Source organism: Vigna umbellata, chromosome 8 (genome assembly GCF_029865625.1).
Source record: "Vigna umbellata cultivar VRB3 chromosome 8, Vumbellata_1.0, whole genome shotgun sequence".
NCBI classification, from domain to species: domain Eukaryota; kingdom Viridiplantae; phylum Streptophyta; class Magnoliopsida; order Fabales; family Fabaceae; genus Vigna; species Vigna umbellata.
Window position 1 is genome coordinate 11,911,550 of NC_142172.1, and position 8,722 is coordinate 11,920,271.

The following is an 8,722-nucleotide window of genomic DNA, read 5'->3' on the forward strand; positions in this document are numbered from 1 at the left end:
TTTTTTTATTAATTATCATTATTTATGTTAGATATATTAATATCTTTATTTTTTATCTTAGTTAATTTGTTATTATTTTTTATTTGTATTTTGAATTTAATTCATTTTTTTCTGTTATAAATAAATTATCTATGTAAATTCAACAGAAAGAAAATTAGTTTTATATATAATTGTTACTATATTTAACAAATTTAAATACTAAATTATTGATTTATTTGAAAGTTTGAAGTTATCTAGATGAAATGTGGCACATGGGTGATTGATTGATTAGGGTTTTGTTAAAAACGTTGGAGAAAAAATGAGATGGGAAAAAGTTAGTTTGAATTAAAAGAGTTTTGGGTGATTAAAAATAGAAATTGGAATATAGACAAAGAAGGTGAAGACAAGAATGGGTAGCCACATGAAGACCTTTTTCCAGCATTCCCTATATGATTGACTAAAATAGATGGACCCAATCCAAACACGCCCTAACGCGTTTTCAATAGGGATTAGTAACCGTTGAGTGTATCTTTCGCGTGTCAACTTTCATTTATATTTTTTTTAAGTTCTTAAGCAAAATGAAAAATTAATTAACTTTTATGTAATTTTTAACATGATCACAAAACTTTTAAAACAATTTAAAGGTTTAACTTTTAATTGGGTATCAAAATTTATAAGGTATTAAAATCTTAATTAAGTTAAAAATGAAAATTATATTAAAAGTGTAAAAGAAAAGTGATAAAATTTTAAGTGATGAATAATGATGCATTATTTCATAAACTTGGCTAATTAGAGAAAATAAAAGTACTTGTAGGAATGCATAATAAACATTCTGTACCATAGGATACCCAATCCTCCAATGGTCGACCGGTGACTCGGGCGACCTGGTAACAGTTGAACCAATACGAGGCCTTCTTAAAGATGATGTGTTGTCGATCACTTGGTCCTCGACAACCAAATAGTAATGTCGCGACATAACGTTCGCACCGCGCACACGACAAGTCACCTATTCTAGTCGACGCACAGGACGGTCGACATACAAGCGCTATATCGTAGCGTGCAGTTACAGATAAACAGTTACGCACAATCAGCTAACCAACGCCGCGAATCACGGAAGTAATTGACTCAGTATCAGCACACGATCTAGCAGTTACAACTTCTACACAGTCAAACTTCGATAACTGACCGGATTGCCAGGTAACGGTTTATTTTACTGTTTTAAATACACCCTTCACACCAGAAAAAAGGTACGTTTTTCCCCTGAGAGAAATTATTCTTATTCTTGATCACTTTGAACCAAAAGATTCAGGTGACTCCTTTTCTGACTTGAGCGTCGGAGTGCCTTTGCAGGTACCCAGCCCACCTTTTCCTAAGGAACAGAACATAAAGAGAGGAAGGAAGCATCGTGAAGGTGAGCATAAAGAGAAGCAGTTCAGTTTTGTTAGGTTTGTATCTCGGCCTCCACACCCCTACTGAAACACATTCTAACATATAAAATGAAAAGATCCATTTCCATCTTTCTCTACTTATTGTTAAGATTTCCCTAAAATAAAAATGATAGGGATGAAAGAAAAATGAAATAAGTAACAAAATATTTTCTTAATATCTTTTGTTTAGATTATAGTGTATAGGAAATATTTTACTTTTAAAATTAGTTTTACATGAAAATAATAAGTACATCTAATTATTATTAGGGATGACAAAAAAATCCGCGGGTACGGGTATCCGCGAATAAAATCTACAACGGTAGTTACTATCTACGGATATTTATTACTTGCGAGTAATAAGTAGCGGGTATCTTAATACCTGCTTTTAAATGGGTTAGATGCGAGTATTAAACTATTCGTCCCGCGGGTATCCGATACCCGCAAAAAATAATAAAAAATATTAATTTTTATTTTTCAAATTAAATATAATTAAAAAAAATTAATTTATATTTTATTAGGTTAAATTTAATTAAAATTAAATTTTAATTTATTTTAATTTACTTTATATTATACTATATATATTTTTTGTAATTTTATTTAAATTTTATTTAAAAAATATATAAAATATATTTTTTTTAATTTTTTGCGGGTATCCGTGGGTACCCGTGGATTTTAAAATATCCGCGGGTATTTTCTAAGAGAGTACCCGTGTGTGGGTAGCGGGCGGATTGCAAGTCAAATTGTTTTGCGGATCGGGTGGCGGATAGGCCAACTCGACTCGTTACAATCCCTAGACTGGAAAACATAATATTATATTACTTTTTTCTTTGTATATAAATAGGGTTAAATATGTTTTTAGTCCCTAAACTATTGGTCGTTTCTGGTTTTCGTCCCTCTTTCAAAATAAGGTATAATTTGGTCCTCATTCTTTTTGAAACTTTAGTTTTAGTCCTTGAAACTTTGGTTTTAGTCCTCGAAAATTAACCTCGAAAACTACCACATTTTTAACGGTGTTAGTTTTCGAGGACTAAAACCAAAATTTTGAAAAGAATGAGGATCAAATTGTACCTTATTTTGAAAGAGGGACGAAAACCAAAAACGACCAATAGTTTAGGGACTAAAAACATATTTAACCCTAAATCATAAACTACATCATGTAGTACTAGCCTAGGCAAAATGTTAAATATCTACCGATTATTTAAATTTTAAAAGTAATAATTAAAATGATAAAATTAAAAACAAAACAAAAGGTGTATATAGTTATATATAAAATAAATTTTAGTTATTGAAATAAAAATATTATAAATAATATTGTATAACTAATTTTTTTTATTATGAGTAACTATTTAAATTTTAAAAAATGGTTGATAAAAGAATAAGTAATTATTTTATAATGATTATTTATTTGAATTCAAAAAAGTAGTTACTAAAACAATAAAATTGAAAAATAGTTTTTTATTATAAATTATTATTTAAATTTAGAAAACAGTAATTAAGGGAGTAAAATTGGAAAAACAAAAGAGAAGTCAAGAGAGACGTATCCTCTTTATATATTGTTACCGATATTGAGATGAAAAATGTTATAAATAATAGTGTAAATAAATTAGAGTAATTATTTAAATTTGAAAAAGTGATTGATCAAAGAATAAATAATTCTTTTATAATGAGTAGTTATTTGAATTAAAAAAGTAGTTACTAAAATGATAAAACTGGAAAAATGGTTTTTTATTATAAATTATTTTGGGTTAAATATGTTTTTAGTCTCTCAATTATCAAATGTTTTTGGGTTTAGTCCATCTTTCAAAGTTTGCTTCACTTTCATCGTTCTCTTTAATGAAATTGTAATTTTTGGTCCTCCATGACCAACGAAGTTAATTTTTTTTCTGACATGGCTATCGGTGTACCACCAATTCTAATTTTGTTTATGACTATAATTAAAATTAAAAGAAAAATCATTAAATTATAGGATTAAAACTGGAATCCATTTTCTTCTTCGTTCATGGGTTCATCTTCTAGAGGCACTATTTTCTTCTCCATCTTCAATCAGCCATGGCCAATTAACGTTCCGAACCAATTTCAAATTACCACCCAAAACCCTATTCCAACATTTTCCATTACTATGCATCAGAAAACTATCATACCAAAACATTCCAGACCAAACCATCAATACTAGTCAAACATACACCTATTATAATCTTCTATAATACCTCATTGTGAACAAAAATTTCCAGTTTTAAATGTATAAATCCAATACAGGAACATGTATCATATCATTCTCATCTTTTTCCTAACCTCTATACAATTATCGAAGTACTCACTATTTTAATTTTATAAAAACTCATTTATAAAACCATCAATCTGTTCACAGTTAGAACAAAGGACACATAAGAGACTATTATCCAATCAATTAACCCATCAAGATAAAATAACTCCCCAAACCTGGACACTTTGCTCTTCCTCATTACTTTACCCTTTCCACCAGTTTTCGCAGCTTCACACGTTTCGCATTCCATTCGAATAATTTTTGAACCCTAGAACTAGTTGTAACACCCCAAATAATTTAAAGGGTATTACTGGTAGTAAAGACTAAATTAATTTGATATCTGACATAAACAATCAAACTTTATTTCAATTCTTCCAAAGTATAGTTCCAAACTTACAAACTTTAAACAATATAGTCTTTACCACTTAACATAAATTCGAAATTAAACTTATAAGTCTTACACAACATATTTTTCCAATGCAAATTTATTCTTTTTACAAAAAAATCCCTAAAAGTTTTTTCCCGCATCTCTCTCATCATCTCTAAGTTTTTTCAACCGCATCTGCAATATTATCTGCTCACATATAACATGAGTTATATGATCATAGCACAAACAAATATGGGTAAGCCAACTATATCATACAATCATTAAACTTACTTATAATATAAATGTTTCAATCATGTATTTCTGCAATTTATAAATACCATTATCCCGATGTCATTAATTCATCATCTTTCTCATTTTTATAAACCTTCCAAGTATACCATGCTTACTCACGAAGCCTTATGGTCAGACCGCTCTCTGCCTGCTTCCTTAAGCCTTACCTGTATACTATGTCTTACTTTTGAAAGTCTTATGGTCAGACCTCTCTATGCCTGCTTCTATAAAACTTACGAATCATATGTTTATGTCAAAGCCTTATGGTCATACCACTTTCTGCCTGCTTTCATAAAACTTACGAATCATATGTTTATGTCAAAGCCTTATGGTCAGACCATTTTCTGCCTGCTTTCATAAACCTTACGAATCATATGTTTATGTCAAAGCCTTATGGTCATACCACTTTCTGCCTACTTTCATAAAACTTACGAATCATATGTTTATGTCAAAGCCTTATGGTCAGACCACTTTCTGCCTGCTTTCATAAACCTCGGGTGTTACTTTGCTCATATCAAGCTCTCATGGTATAAACCGAACATATTACTCCCAGTAGTAAACATCATTTCATAAGTAATGATTTCTTATATCCACTCCAACATTTCATAAAATCAACAATTCATACCCTCTTATCCACCTAACTCAATCATGTTCATTCTTTAATCATAAATTGACAATAACCCGTTTTGGTGTCAATAAATTAAACATATTGCCAGATATCATACTTCATATTATAAACTCATTTTTCCCATAACGAGTATAACTCAACATATTTTCACCAATCAAAGGTCATAGATCAGCCATAATACATCAACATATCTTAGGAACTACATTTAAAGTTTGGGCTCAACGTAACGGTAAATGAAATATATATGAAGTTTTTACCATGATAACTTAAGAACAAAAATATAGTGTTCATCATACTTTTCAAAATTTCGAAATTTATTTCTCAGCACATAGACTTCTAATTACAAATCCGAACGGTCAAATTATAGTAATATATCTTAGGAATCATATATCAAATTTTCAGGTTGATCTAACGGTCAAATAGAACAGAATCTATATTTTACCGAGAGGACTCAGTAACACAATAATAGGGGTAATTAATTTACTCAAACATGCAGAACTTATTTCTCCAAGTACAGACTCTTAATTAATGATCTGAACGGTCAAAGTGAAGAAATAGGTCTTAGGATTCATATATTAAAATTTTAGCTAAATCCAACGGTAAAAACAATTAAAAGGAATGTTTTACCACAATAACTGGAAAATAAGAAAAATTATAATCATGAAAACTAAATTTACACAAGTGAATAGATAACTACCATTACCAAAATTTTAACATGTTCATAACTCATATTCATGATCATAATATGTATAAATATCATATGTAAGAAAGGATTAGCTCCCCTACCATCAAAATAATCTTAATATAAAAATTCAGGGGAAATGAGAAGTTGAATCTGGCGGAACCGGTTAGACAACTTCCCATCCTTCCAGAAAGATGCAATAAAAAAATAGATAATACAATAAAATTTATGGGGAAACAAGAAGTTGAATCTGGCAGAGCTGGTTAGACAACTTCTCATCCTTCCAAAAATACAATAAAAATAAGAAATAAAAGGTCTGGGGAAACAAGAGGTTGAATCTGACAGAGCCGGTTAGACAACTTCTCATCCTTCCAAAATTGCAAAAGAAATAACTAAATGTTCTAAGTAATAATAACGTACAATTAGCATAACAGAATCAATATCACGTTTTACAACCATCAAACTTGGGTCTCATCACAGAAGCATGTTCTCATTCAAAATTCAAGATCAAATTAGCATAACAGAATCAATATCACGTTTTACAACCATCAAACTTCGGTCTCATCACAGAAGCATGTTCTCATTCAAAATTCAAGATCATCCAGAAACAAAATACTCCATATTCAAGATTTAGGATTAGACAAAAGCAAAGTATTGTATACTCAAGATTCAAGACTAGCTTCCCTTACCTCCATTACAGACTTAATATTCTCGTTCCCCAAAAACTTCTAGGATGTCCCCTTTGCAACTAGAAATTCTTCCAACTCTCTTCTCTAAAATTTTTCTAAGTTTTTTGGTGTAAATTTTCAGCCTTCCCCCCTTGGCTATTTATAGGAAAAAAAAAATTACTATTCATTTTACTATTCACTATAGCAGTACTGTAGCTGTACTACAATTACTATAGTAGTACTGTAGCTGTACTACTATTCACTGTAGCGGTATTGTAGCTTGTACTACATTTTCCTGTAGCAGTACTGTAGCAACACATGATTCACGAGGTATTTTTACTGTAGCATTGTACATATTTTACTGTAGCACTATACGTATTTTACTGTAGCATTTATACATAAAATTATTTTTTATTTCAAAAAAATCTAGTATCTTAATTACAACAAATTTCAAGGGTCTTACACTAGTTCCTCAATCTTGGATTCTTCTTCTCCTTTACTCCTTTGAAACCCCACCTTTCTTTCCTTTAATTCCCCTTTCCGTTACTCTTCAGAACAATCAATTGTCGATCTCCCTCGCACAAGTGATTCCCTTACTCTAGGGTTTTGCTAGTCTTCTCTAGAGGCACAGCCTTCAACGACGTCATCGAAGAGCTCAAGAATTTCTCTAACCGTGTTGCTCACGTTCTTCCTGTTTTCGACGATGATGAAAGTACTGTAGAGATTGTTCGTGTTCTCGGTACGGGGTTTTGTTAATTAATAATTAGAATTGGAGAAGGGGGAAGAAATGTGGAATGCCCTCCACCCCAATTTTTGGGGGAATACGTTTAGGGAAGGGAGGAAGGAAAGAAAAAGTAAGAGACAATGGAAAATATATGATAAATACTGCGATTTGAGTTGAAAATAGACTAAAGGAAAAATGAGGTCAAAAGGAGATGGAATCATGGTTAGAAGAAAATGAGTGCAATAGTTTGAGATGAACTGGTGTTGGCCATGACTGGTTGAAGATGAAGAAGAAAAGAGTGTCGGCAAAAGATGAACCCTTGAACGAAGAAGAAAAGGGATTCCAGTTTTGACCATACATTTTAATGTTTTTTTCTTTTAATGTTAATTAAAGTCATAAACAAAATTAGAATGGGCCTGTGGCACACCGTTAGTCACATCAGAAAAAAATTAACGTCGTTGGCCATGGAGGACTAAAAATTACAGTTTTATTAAGGAGAATGATGAAAACGAAGCAAACTTTGAAAGATGGACTAAACTCAAAAACTCTTGATAGTTGAGGGACGAAAAATATATTTAACTCATTATTATTTAAACTTAAAAAGTATTAATTAAGATGGTTAAATTTGAAAAACAAAATAAGAAACAAAGATATGTATATCTTTATATATAATTATAGATGTCTCTTATATTTTTATAATATGTTTTCAAAATTTAAAATTTCAACAGTGGTATTAACGTAATTGAAATTATATGACTTGTAAAATACAAGGAGGAGGATTTCTCACCTCTAATCCACCTCGAGACGTTGAAAGTTATGATATATTTATGGTAAAGAATGTAAACTTTATGATATATTATATTGTAAAGAATGTAAACTTATTTAAATGACCTAGATTTATGGAAAGTTGTGGAAGAGAATTACATTATTGATATTTTGTTTAAAAATCCATTATGTTCCAAATAAAAAAAAAATAATGAATGTAAAGACAAAGTCATATTCATCGGTTAATGTTTTACAAATAATCATCATCATATGATCACAAAGTCAAAATTTTGAAAGCAAAATATGAAGAAAACATGAAAAATCGAGACAAGAAATGTTAAATTTGATCATTTTAGTTGAAAAGGATGAAAGAATTTGGAAAGTTTGAGTTGGAGAGGATAAAGGGTTTACTCAAACAAATTGTTAGATATTAATAACAAGATAAAATTATTACGTAAAAAGTTTTCTTTTTCCAAAATAATTAAATTTTTTTTATAACAATGTTGCAGAGATACAAAGCCTATATTACTTCATTAAAAAAAAACACAAAAGATTTGCTTACAATTAATTTAACAAAATTAATACATGTCCTGCAAGAAAAAAAGCAAGAGAGATTAATGAGAGAAGATTGGGCTCTTAAAGTTATTTTACTTTGTACTATTAAAGCTGATTTTGAAGTTAAAATTTGTAAAAGGAGTAAATATAATAAAAACTAAACTACAAGCACACGTGTTTTTCCATTTGGTCTCTATTGCAGGAAAAAAATAAATCACTGAGTGTTGGTAGAGATAAGATGGAAAATACTAAAAATATGGTCAGTTAGAAAAAGTATAAAGATATGCAAATCTCTAACATCTCAAAAAAAAATCTATCAAAATTGTAAAGGACGAATCAAAAGAGAATTTGTTTCTTATAACATCAAATCTTC